The 13,830-nt window shown below is 42.5% G+C and overlaps 1 long non-coding RNA gene across 1 annotated transcript; it reads right to left on the reverse strand.

The window, feature by feature from the left end:
- Window positions 1-360: 360 nt before the first annotated feature.
- On the reverse strand, window positions 361-3,434 carry LOC123188942 (uncharacterized). Its single transcript, XR_006495447.1, has 2 exons — window positions 2,432-3,434; window positions 361-2,230 (listed from the first exon to the last, which is right to left on the reverse strand). It is a non-coding gene; the product is annotated as an uncharacterized lncRNA (long non-coding RNA).
- Window positions 3,435-13,830: the final 10,396 nt, after the last annotated feature.

Genomic DNA, 13,830 nt, shown 5'->3' on the forward strand with positions numbered 1-13,830 from the left:
GAACACTTCTTTAAGAATCTTAAACGTTTATGAAAATTAGAACATTTCTCTAAAGAAACACATTTTCAACAGATGTTTTTTCTTCAAAAAATGCTTGTTTTTTTATAAGTTTCTAAATGATTTTTTAAGTAAAAATGGAAATATTTTGGGGATTTTTTTATGATTTAAAAAAGTGCAAACATATTTTTTTGAAACAAAAATAGTGTTAACATGTGGTAAACTATGGTCATTTTTAAACTAATTTCTCCAGTAAACAAATTAAACCAGCCACATGCAAGGTCGGGTCCTGAGCTCTACATATAGTTATAAATCGAAAGAGTTGATCTTAAGATTACTAAGTAAAACCAAGTATCACAGTAAGAAGAAGAAGACCCAAATATGTAATTGGAATGTATCAAGTCCTGAAGAATCATCTTTGGTGTTTTACATTTAGTGGGCGGACACATGACCACCAGTACATCACTACCCATTTTCTGACCAATTGTTTCGTCCAAGCACCATCAGCTGCTCATTACGGAGAGTCGAAGAGCATTGAAGCAAAGCGGCAATAAGCTAACTCTTCGGCTGATCTCCAGCAACAGAGGCAGCAAGGTCAAGTCAAGCCTGACAAACATGTCCTTCAGAGTGTATGACGTGTGTTGTTCCTGTGTGACGGCACGCCAAAGAGTTCCCGCCCATCTCGCCGCTGGTGTCGTACATAGGGTGGCGGTAGGGCATCACGGCGAGCCACCGTGGTGGTCGGTGGCGACCTGGTTGCTGAGACACCAAAGTGTGTGTCAATTGTTAACGACGCCAAAGTGCCTGTCAATAAAATTTACTGGAAATACCAGTCTATATAGCTCAACATCAGGAGATGCAGGACCTCATCATATATTGGGTCTTTAACATAATCAAATACATGGTCAGAGTGTTCCTGATGTTGATGGTTTTTGAAATCTGTTTCTGCTATTCTATAAGTTAGCCATGAACAAGGTTTGTTATTCTATAAGTTAGCCATGAACCAGGTTTGCTATTCTATAAGTTAGCCATGAACAAGGTTTACACCATCTGTGAAATGACAGTAATTCTGGAAAATAAAAATAATAAGAGCACCACTACAGCTAGTAAGAAAATCATGACATGATATAGACGGAAAGAATGCTTAGTACAGCTGCAATTAAAGGGTTTGCTTTCAGTCAAGGAATATAGCATGACGTCAATAGCGAAACGTGATGATATTTGTGGAAATAAAATAACAAGAGCACTGCAACTGCTAGTAAAAGCAAATATTATCCAACATGATAATTTCAACCAGCACATCAGTTGATTTTGTAAGACGGAACTTTTATTTATCTTCACAAGTAATAGTTTTTTCCAAAGATGATTCTATTGCTATCTGGGCACATAGATCATGGTCAGTCAATGCATAATGTGCAAAAAGTCAAATAATTTAAGAAAACATTGAATACAGAAGTACACATAATAAATCAAAAAATACCTTGTGGGAGATAAACAATATACAATTCTTTCGGAGCATCATGTAAACATTAAACTCTAGGCCAAATTAACGCAAGCAAGAGATGCTTTCTATGAATTAGCATTGTGCTCCGGACCTGTGAATGCTATATCATTAGAGAATAAGAACTCAAAAAAATATAAACCTTGTTTCGTGGTTGATATGATCAACACCACAACAATAATGTACTGTACATAATTAGAAGTTTAAAAACATATCAAAATATATTACTTCATGGGAATCGTTTGGGTAAAATTTTGGGGAGAAATGCCTTATAAAAATACGAAGATATGTTTTACTTCTAATGAGAGGGAACAGTCACCCTAACGCTTAGTTTGTGCAATGTATGTAAAAAGTTAGTAAGCAGCAGAATCCTTGAAAATACTCTTCCAATGGATCGGCAAGCGTAAAGCATAGACATATTACAACCTTGTCAGCAAATTGAGAAATATTGGGTATCGCAATTCCTATGAGCAGAATTGGAGTTTCTGGAAAAGAGATTTCTGAAATATTGAAGATGCCTCTTTGCCAGAATGGCTAATCAATATGTTTATAAAATAGATTGAACAGTAACATAGTGGAAGTAAACCAAACCTTCTTATACTAACTATGTCAAGTTTCAGTGTTACATGAACACAACTCAACTACGGCGACTCTGTATTGTCGTCAGCCGGTCAGAGACCACCCAATACAGCCTCGTTCCTAAAGTACGTCAATGGAATTGATTAAATTAACCTGTAAAAAATAATAATCAGTACCTATGAGCATTAGAATATACTAAGTCATTACTACATGGAGCTGGAGCTGCAGTTTTTTTAGATATGTACGTAAGTTAGTAGCTGATGTAATTCTAGCAGCACCACAGTTGTCGCTGAGCTCCTCTGTACAACCTCAAACAAAGGAAATAAACTATAGGATGGAGGCTATAGAACATACGCTTGGTGGAATACGTCAAATTAAACTTTTGGGTTATGCTGCATAGAAACATTTCTTTCCGTGCTTCCCTGGAACAGAAAGAAAAAACGATTATGATCGAGCAATTTGTTCCCTGATCCAGAAAGGAAAACAAGATAAGCATGCCAGCCACGAAGTCTACGATGGTGGTTGTGAGCGCGGCTTGTGAAGTGAGCAGGTTTGCATCAACAAGAGAAATAAGAGGAACCAGGTCAGTAATCTTAAATAAGGTGACAATGGACAAGAAGCAATCGATCATCTCACCTTGACGGCTTCACCCAGCATTGTGAAGATTTGAAGCAGCTGCCTACGCAGCACTACTGCGCCACCAACGCAAACTGATCCTATTATGATCAAAAATACAGTCGTTGCCCTGTACCTTCTTTAACCAAACAAAATCGAATCGCTGGCTCTGCACCTTCTTCCGTTGTTGCATGTCGTACCTCATCCTCTTCCTTGCATCCTACAGCGGCGAGATCCGGGACTGATGGATGCAACGCTAGGAGCCAGTGTTGGCCAGATCCCGACGGCGGCGAGCCGAGGCTGCCTACGGGCGCCAAGAGGGAAGCCGTCCCCTGTTGCCTGTAGAAGATGAGGCGAGCTTTGGGGGCTGGGGCGTTCAAGTCCCCGTCGATGGCCGTCGAGATCCATCGGTGTCCTCTGCTCGTATCCGGCTGGAGCTCCTCTCTTCCTCTGCTTCGACGACTAATCTTGGTTGAGGCTCTCGTTTGCCGCCGCCTGGCTTGGCGAGCTGCTGCCTAGGTCGCAGCACCGCTCCTACTTTCTCCCTTCTCCCTGAGCACAGTGGCCAGGCGTCGCGCGAGATGCAGCCGATCCTGCCGATCTCGTCCGGATTCGGTGACGGCGGGGAGAGGACGAGCACCGGGGATAAGAAGATGTGGGCGCGGCAGCGGCGGCAGAGGAACCCTCGTCTTTTCGTGCGGGGCAACAATCGTATGAAACGTTTTTTTTTACTTACGGTCCAGCTACGATGGACTGCGGGTCGATTCCACGGTGACGGTGAACCATGCTTTATTATATATATAAAAATATAAATATAATATAATATAATATATAAAATATACTAGCAAATGTGCCCGTGCGTTGCAACGGGAGAAACAAATACTTATATGTTGTCACTTCTTTTTGTCCCAACCCACTACTTCATCATATGACACATGTACATTACCTTGGCATTATGATCTCCATCTATATATGCAGTGCAGCTATATATAGTTACCATCATCATCCACATATGCCAAATTTAAATGATCTGAAGAATTTGAAACTAAATCAATGAAGATTAACCAGCCTTGCTACGGCAACAACCTCAACTGAATAACATTCTACAAGGACAAGATCGCATTTTCTTTCCACAAATTTTGATCGATGATTTGTCGATTAACAGATTCAGCCGGAAACATACATGGTTAACATGTAAAATGCAGCTAGGCGATTTCAATAGAATAATAAAGAAAAAAAATCATGTCATCTCCAGCTGCATACCAAACTTCATTATCGACAACTAATGTCACGGTATATGGGTCATGGCCTGACAATATACTCCAGCTGCAAGGTCTTGTCCTTCCTCCGCTAGATATCATCCTTTAAATTTAAAGAATTTAAATACTACAGCAGTAACTAACACATCAGCTCTCGGGTATGAATTGTTAAAAATAGGGGCTGCCTTACTCTGCAATATACATGCATAACAACCAAAATGATACATGAGAACATTTGATTTTGTATAACATTGCTCGTAATCATCCATATAAACCTACTACAAAAATAGTTTTCAATACACATACCTGAATATATGACATGCCTCCTCCATTGCAATGTAAACACACAAACATGAAATTATCAATAAAGCAAGCTCCTCGCATTCAACCTGACAGCAATAAATGAAAGCAAATCATTCATGAATTTGCATAGAAATCTAGAGGATATTTGAGTAGTATCGAAAGTGTAAGTGAACTTGTATATGTGCGACCAGTGGCAATTAAACTACAGTACAACATTTTTCTCCTCCCTAGTTATCCACCAAAGGTTTGATCTCTATCAACCGTGACTATCATGGGTCCAGTGAACCTGTGTACATCTATAACACCATATATTGGCTCGGGTGAATACTTAGTGGTCTCTGCAGTAAAGAAAGCACAAGAAAATATATAATAATTTTCCATTACCAGAGAAATAACTAAATTGTTCAGAAGCTTCAGGCAATAATGAATAGCAAGTACTTAGATAATAATCTGCAAGCTTTAGGCAATGAATTAGTGCTGAAATTGAAAATATGTAAGAGAGAAATAACTGAAAATTGTTCAGGAGCTTCAGGTAATCCATAACCGAAGCGAGTAGCATCTGCGTGTGGAGCGCCCAGTTTGGCGATGACGACAACAGGGGCATAAGTATTCTTGTGATTCGATATGATCATGTAAAACATATACCTTGAGAATCCTCATGTAGGTCTTAAAGTATTGTCCCTTTCTTTTAATTTTAATCGCCAGGTAATTAATCAGGAGGGAAAACACCGACCAGAATATATACTGGATTGAAAAGTTGAACCGCTGGTGAAATCCACACCAAGATATGTAGTAACAACCTGTCAGTACCAGGGCAATATTCGTTGGAGAAGATACAAACTAAGTTGCAAGCATAGCATATTTCTGCTTATCCTTGGATTCTTTGGTTCAGAATTGAGGTCATGGCTTTCCTTACATCAAGGCAGGGTTAAACTCTAGATATCTTCAGCCAACCAACCAGAGAGCGAAAGCTCAACTCTTCTTTGTTTACCTGGGCCCAAGGTATGCTTACCAATGTGCTGCTCGATGAAAGGCTAGGCAGATGCAAATGAGGTTATAGTACATTATCAACAATTAACTGCTACACTTTATTTAAGATCTGGGAACCTGCTATTCTGATATGTTCACTGGGAGAATCTACATTACAGTATACGCTAATAACTTCAGACCATGTTCCTTCAATTTGCTAGGCTGGTTGACATTATCTGTGAAACAGTCCCACAGACACATACCAGCAATGCAAAGTTCGCAGCCGGGGCTGCTGGTGGCCCTCGAAGTAGCAAAAGAATCACCAACTGATGGTAACAATATGTAAGTTCAGACTGGTATATTCTAGTCAGCACGCTTGGCAGCGGCATCTCGAACTGTAGTGGGTGGACACCTTGACTGATGGATGGACTCGGGATGCGCTCGTGATGCCCGCACCAGAGCCCAACAGCCATGACGCGCTCCATCCCCTGCCCGTCGACTCCTGTCCAATAGCCTCGAGGCTGGCTCCTTTGCCGAATGACTCCAAGACCCACTACAACATGTCAATGATTTCCTCCCATCAAATTCTTCTTGCTCCATCGAACCCAGCCAAGCCTCAGGGCACCATGTCCCCGTCCATGGAAGAGAGGAGAAGTAGCAGCTGATTTTGAGGAGGAGTTGTCTTGATCCCGACTAGAAGTCGTTCTCCTTGTCTCCTTCAGCACAGGGGTCGTCGGCAGGACAATGACATGAGTGTGTACGCATATGAAGCGTGTCGTTGGAGAACCAGCCGGCGATTTCGGTGGAGGAGTCATCGATGCCTGCGAGTCTTTCGCCCTTCGCCACTTTCCTCTCGATCTTGATCTGATTTTTCTCGACTTCATGCTTGGTACCCGTGAGTTCGTGACCTCTCTATCCCGATCTGATTTTTCTGTCGATTTCGCCAACAACCTCGATGCCGATCAAGTGGCAACGTGAGGACCAATGGCGGCGTAACGAAGGGGATTAGTGAGGTGAGGAGCAACGACATTGACGACTTTGTGCTTGGTCCCCGTGACCTCTCCCTCTCGATCTAATAACGAATCGAATAGTTTCTTTTCCTCGATCTGGTACGCGTTGAAGAGAAGGAATTGTGCCCTTGAAGAAGGAGATCGGGTGAGATCAAAGAAGAGGAAGGAGTCCAGGTTTGCCGCAGAGCTGTTGTCGAGGAAGAAAGAGATCGATGCAAGAAGAAGAAAGAGACCGGGTGTAATGCGGCCACACATTGCGCTTTTTTAGGGAAGGAAAGCCCAGCCCAATTATGTATTTGTGTACACAATCGACGGGCCAATCTTAGAACGCAAAATAAATAAAACAACTACGATTGAATTACCTTTAGTACCACCTCGAATATGTTCTAAATTTAAACTGAAAGCGTAAATTCACGGGAAGAAGCGTATTGTGACAGTGAACCCACGGAATCAATCCGTGCTTTATTATTAGGGATAGATATAATATATATAATATAATATATATACTAGCAAAAGGGCCCGTGCGTTGCAACGGGATAAAAGTATTACTTATTCTTGTCCTCATTGTTGACGGTGGCAAGATGTCCATCTAATCGCAATGGGTGTGAACATTGCTCAATCCAAGGCGATCAGCTCGGCCATCACACGACACACATGTCACAAAGCCACACCGGAGCAATGGAATGTTTAAAACTTTAAAATTCTAACCTCATCGAACTTGACATGGGGGCAGCCCTGCAAGGGATACTCCTTGCACCACCCCTCACATTTCTACTCGTTTTTACTTCTAGTGTTGATAGTAGGCAATAGGAGGATATCTTCATTAAGTCCCCGAATTGCGACACAAAATAGGATCGATTATAAAATTCAGCATACACACAATAGAGGGAAACTATCAGTATACACAGGATACACACAATAGAGGGATACTTCCGAGTAGTTAATCTCATGCAGAAACATATTATTGTAGTCAAAATTCATCGAGGTTGAGCATTGGGAGTTCTTTCTAATCGCAAAAGGAATTGGAAACAAATTGTTGGTTATAGCAAAACCATGAATAAGTTGGTGGACACATGATAAAATAATACATGATTTAGTTCCTCCGGACATTGTACATGAGAATTATACCATGAATAATTTGTATATACACAAAAGAATTTGTCTCATTGAAGACAGCTTTTGCTCCATTCATCACTATGGGCAGCACATATATAAGCATTGGTAGTTCGATCAAATTGCAAAAGAAATTGGAAGCAAATTGTTGGTTATAGCAAAACCATGAATAAGTTGGTGGACATGTGATATAAAAAAATGAATCATTTTGTTCTTGATAACATTATACATGAGAATTATATCATGAATGGTTTGTATATACACAAATGAACTGTCTCCTTGAAGAAAATCAAGTTCTGAATTCTAACTGCGAAGTTATCACTTGGCTGCAATTTGGTCCCGGTTTAAGGTACGCCGGTCAGTCTAGACGATTTAAGAGAAAATGAAGGGTTCGATTGGGTCATTTTTACGGACACTGACCGGACCGGGCATGCGTTTCGAATGTTTAGGGACGAAATAGGGTCCGGCTGTACTTCTCTTAGTATCTCTAACTCTAATGCAGCTTCTCGGTCCTTGGGATCCATTACCCTGTTAAAAACAATCTTTTGTGTCACTTGGTGTGGGCACGGGTGCTAGTGCTATGGAGAGGAGAGAGGTCGTATGTGGATGGGGATCAGTGGAAAGAAAATGACTGGACCAGGAGAGATGAGGTAGCGGTGCGTGGGACCCCCAGTCTGCTGGATTAGATCAATTCCCCATCGAGAGACCTGCAAACAGCTACACAGCGCAGCCCCCTTCTCTCCTAGATCCCACTGCTCCCGAGCGCTTCCTCGCGCCCTCGTCCACGAAGAAGCAAGCAGCCTCCCAGTCGCTCCTCTCCGGCAGCTCGAACCCGAGTGGGTCGAGCCAGCCAGCCCCGCTGGCGATCTACAACAACAGCAGCAGGACCCCGCCGGTGAGCCGGCTCTTCCCCGCTTCTCCTTCCCAATTCTAGCACCGGTCTCATCTCTCTCCTCACCCTCTCTCTTCTGTGTCGAACAGGAAAACTCAGAACAACAACAATGGCGCCGCAACCATAGAGTTTAGAACTACCACCGTCACGCCCGCGTCCAATCGCCGGAACCTGCGCACCGACGCCTGCCATTGCGACCCAGCATGCCCGCGTCGGCAGTATCTCCAGCACTGGCCTCGACCGCCTCCCTCTCTTCGAGAACCCCGTTGATTCAGACTGCCCAGAAGCATCCGTCACCTGCCCACTTCATCCTCGAGTTCCTCCTCTGCCGTCATCCGATCTGGCCCGCCTAGTCGCTGTCCCGTGCTCCAGATCCGGCCAGCAGCCTTCTCCGACCCCTCCTCCTTTGCCGTCTCTGACCCCTCCTCCTTTGCCGTCATCCGCTCTGGCTCGCTTCGGATCCGGCCAGCAGGCTCGCGCCTCTGCCCCCTCCTCACGCGAGGGATAAACATAACAAAAGTTTTTTAGGAAAAAATACTTTATTAGTACCACCTTGGATAAAAATAATAATATAATATGAGTGAACGGATCAAAAAACGGAGAAACGCACCGTGCTTTATTAGAAAAAAAATGTTTGTGCGTTGCAACGGGAGAAAAATCACATACTCATGCTTTAGGGAGCAAACACCCTTGCTATAAACCAGGTGAAAATGTAGCTAAATGGAATGATGAAGATGTAAGGTCACCACGGCCTTCAATGACTGGCGGCGACTGCCCGACACGGCCGTCTATGAAGATGTAAGGTCACCCCAGGCACCAAACCAACCTTCTACACATCCTCACGAGACGATGGCCTAACACCCGCTCGAGTGTTGCTATCGCCGCCATCGTCAACCCACACACCATCCTCCTGCTAGCACCAGGTACAAATGATAATTCAAACTGTAGGTATATCAAAATATTTTCATGTGTTGCAATAGAGAAAAATATTTCTTTGGCATTATTTTTTATGATTATTCCAATAGATTGACTTAAAAAATAATGCAACCATGGATGTTATTTTTCTCTTAATGCATTCTTTCCTCAACATACATTCATAATACTATCAAGTAAGCCCTCGAAAAATAATAAATAACAAAATAATAATACTATCATGTATGCCACGTGGTGATTCCACATTTTACTTCACTTCCCATTTTTAACCGTACTTCATGTAGGCTTTTTGATTAATCCGAATAGTCACTTTGGAGCATGGGCACATTGTAGTCGTTTTTAGAAACAAGTTTTTATCCAAAAAGTAAAAAAAATGTAGTATATTTGTGTGAATTTTCATCAAAATTCGTGTTTGTATGTGAAAGATTAAAAGGAAGACAACTACATGCAAAAAAAACAATTTATTTTTCGCTGGATTTTTGTCTTTTTTTACTTTTAATAAAATTTGGCATGTACTTGGATTTTCATATTTTTCAGGTTTATTATCTCCTTCAATTTTTTGGTGGCCACGTTGTCTAGTCACGCACATACATTTGTTCCTACTTTTATGGATGTACAGATGCATTTTTCCTAGCAAATATTGGGCATACACATACACTTTTTCAAACCAGCTACCAATTTTTTTTTGAGAATATTCAAACCAGCTACCAATGCAGCACCATCCCAGGCCGTGCCCACAATCACGTTTTATTAGAGAATCCAATCAGCTTTAATTAAGAGCCATGCATGAGGTGGCTACGCGGCTGGGCCAGGGAGGTTGGGCTTGGGCGCGAGCGCTGTGCTGGGCCTTGGAGGGTCACGCGGCCCACCACACGAGCGGCAGGCTTGGTCGACGTTCTCCTTGAACAAGGGCATAGGCAGGAGGTGGCTTGCGGCGGCGCTGGAGGCAAACTCCGACGGGGGACGGCAAGGGCGGTGTAGATCTAGCGTGGGAGTGGTGGGGATGGGTTTCCCGCAGCCGGATCTCGCCGGATCCGAGCACGGACAACTCATGGCGGCGGCTGTGGAGCTCCTGGCGTCCTGAAGAGAGAGATGTGAGGAAGAGAGAAGAATGAAGGGAGAGAGAGATGCGCTGCTCATCTGCTGGTCCGGCGAGGGTTTGGTCGCCGGCGGCGAGGCGAGGTGGAGGAGGTCTGGCCGGGGCGGTCGGGCGCAGGAGGAAGCTCGAGGGGTAGCTTAGGGAAGCGACGGCGTATTGGCGCGGCTCGTCCCGAATTAGCAGTACAAAGCGGCTTTTTACTTATTTATTGTGGTTATGTAATTTGGTAGCGGTTTTTTTAGTACCACCTCAAGTATATGCTTTAAATTCAAACTGAAAGCGTAAATTCACAAGAAGAAGCGTATTGTGACGGTGAACCCACGGAGTCAACTCATGCTTTATTATTAGGGATAGACTAGCAAAAGGGCCCGTGCATTGCAACGGGAGAAAAGAATACCACACACTCTTAATTTACACAAAATGGTCTATAATCTGACTATTTGTAGCTACGGCCCAAATAAAGATGGTCTTTGCCTACAAAAGCGCAAGTTTTTTTTAAATGGTTAACAGGTAAAATAACATTTGATATGTAGCGTTGATTAAGATTGCATCATAGATAGTTTTTTTAAATGGTTAATAGGTAAAATAACATCATATTCATATTCTATATATTTTTCTAATCAAATTCCATATACAACTTTGTTAAATTTAGAGTTACGGTTTAAAAGATATGAGTATTTTTAAAAACATTTGATATGTATTGTTGATCAAGATTGCATCCTAGATAGTTTTTTTAAATAGTTAACGGGTAACATAACATCATATTCAGATTATATATATTTTTCTAATCAAATTTCGTATATAACATGTTAATTTGGAGTTACGATTTAGAAGATATGCGTATTTTAAAAAACATTTGATATATACCGCGGGTTTAATGTCAGAAACGTCAGGGAGTTTTAAACGTCTAGCAAATATGCTCGTGCGTTGCAACGGGAAAAAAAATCATGTAAGTCTCATCTTGGAGACACTGTCGTGGTTCATCCCACGAGTGTGTGACACAGTCAAGTGGTCGGAGAGCCGGAGTCCTTCGTGAGGTTTTCGACGAACAAACAGAGGAAGTAGAAACTTATCCATAAATAAAATAAATTGGAAGCCCAAATCGCAAAATAATAAATGATAGGGTGCTATCTACCCCTGTTGTACTTTGTTAGTAGAGTAACCGTTACTGACGCTGCTTTGTTTTCTTTGTCGCCTGTAGGGGATTGGCGTCGTAGCGGCTGGCGCATCGGCATCAGGTCGGCCGGGTCAAGGCAACACTGTACCTCTGAGCGCACCTAGTGCCTTTGGCCGTACTTGATGGCGTCGTGCCTAGGACGATCCTCACGCTCTGAGTGCCTCAAACAGGAGCCAAAAGTCAAAGGCCATTGACTGATGCACGCCGCCAACCAGCCTAAATGTCAACACCCTTGTCACCCTATTCCTAGACTAAAGGCGACCTTCGAGAATGTACGACTTGAATTTCACATAGGATTGTATGTACATATACAATTCAAAAGTATTGGACAATGGACGAAAATCTCGGCCACGTTGATAGCCATCATGCATTTTACGTGAAGTAGGACACTCTTTTCTTGATATAATTTCTTCCTTATTTTAATTTCTCCTTTTCTTTCAATCGGGACATGTAGCCCATAATTCCATTCCTTTCCTTCTTTTAATTTCTCTTTCCTTTCACAACTTGCCTTTCCATTAAAGAAGCATCAGGCGTGGCTTGGTTGCATGTGTCTTTGGAGACTGAACGCCATGGCAGGAGTTCGATCGCTCGCTCCAGTGCCTATTTCCACCAGGGATTATTTTTCGCGCGCTAGATGGGCCCCCAGATTCTGATTGCTGGGTCGCTGCTTCCCGTGCTGATGGATATGCGGAGATCCAATCGATCGGATGGGCTGTTGCGGCTAGATGGGCCGCCTGATTGCTAGATGACCAGATGTACGACCGTATATAGGACGTCCCCGAAATGGTACCACATCGTTTATATTGGAAAAAATATGGACATGTTGAAAAAAAACTGAAAGCGTATTGTGACGGTGAACCCATGGAGTCAATCCGTGCTTTATTATTAGGGATAGATTATAGCAATAGCAAAAAGGTCCGTGCGTTGCAACGGGTAAAAATAAAAAATGTGTGCACTTTTACCTGCTAAAACTACTATAGCACCGCTATAGATGATTAATTTTCCACTATATAAATATAGTGGAACAAAAGTTGTTGAGGAATTAATCTAGAAGATATGTCATTTTATTCACTGATCAGCAAATATGATGCAACAAAAGCTAAGAATTATGTACATCTTGTAGAATATACATGACCATTGATATGGATATAAATATTAAGGGGAAGCATAACTACTTGGCTTTTTTTCACGGGTTTAATAGGATTTTTATTCCATGTTATAATTTAGAGGTAAGATTTTCTCTATACATGAAGGTCATAGATCAAACCACACAGTCGTGCTATGATACGACTATATCCTGCTAGGCAATCTAACCTTTGTTCCATGAACTCACAAATCCCACAATCTCCCTTCAAGGCGTCTGGTACAGAACAGGCGATGTACTCCCCATGACCTCACCCTTTGGTCATGCGATTCACGAATCAAGTTTGATTAGTCGACTGTATGCATGAAGCACGGATTTAATCTCCAAATGGGCTCACGAATCCCACTCTCTCCCTCAAATATGCGTGTCTAGATTTAATCGGAGAGCCCCCACTCGTTCCATCATGGATCACCTCAGTCTCTCCCATGTCTAATGAACCCCATCATAATTAGCCAACATATAATCCGATGGTCTCTCTCTTATCTTCCTTTATTCCACCACAAACGCCTCACAAATTCTATTTAATTTAGCCAACATATAATTTAGTAGATTTTCTCCCTCTGTCCCAATAAATCCAACATCCATGTCTCGTGGATCTTGGGTAAAACGTATATAAATTGATGTGAATAAGTTTAAGGGAGCAATATGGGACTAATGATAATTGATTGTTGCAGCTTATACTCGACGGGAAGTTATAAGCTCGATCCCTAGCGAAGTATTATTTTTCGGCGCTTCTTTTTCGTGACTTCCAGCAGAGCCCATTCTTGTTGCTGACGGCTCAATAGAGAAGACCTTTTTTTTGCAGCTGAGAAACAATGTAGCTTGTAAGAAGTACGTACGAAATGAACCGAAAACATAGGTACTTTTCTATAGACTTCTACATGTAGCTAAGTTGAATTAGGATTCTTATTATGGCTACCTGCATGTTCAGCTGGCCCACAACCTCCACGTCTGGCTGTAGTCTACAATTAAGAAATAGCTTTGTTTTATTCACATCAGTTAGCAGACTCAGCTGGCTAGAATGGCGTGACTTCCATCTCAGAGTTAGCGAGGTCGTGTGTTCGAATTCTTGCAACGCGGTGCCTTTTCTTTTTAGCTTTTTCTTGGATGTCCGCCTGGGTGGCCCATGGGAACATGCTTGTTATTGGGCCGAGAATCTACTCGAGTGTACGCGCTGGCCCAGTGCAAATTTACGGAGGAAGAAGCAAATTCGTGGTCGATCAACGCTTTAGTACCACC

The sequence above is a fragment of the Triticum aestivum genome, chromosome 2A (genome assembly GCF_018294505.1).
Source record: "Triticum aestivum cultivar Chinese Spring chromosome 2A, IWGSC CS RefSeq v2.1, whole genome shotgun sequence".
Classification (NCBI taxonomy): domain Eukaryota; kingdom Viridiplantae; phylum Streptophyta; class Magnoliopsida; order Poales; family Poaceae; genus Triticum; species Triticum aestivum.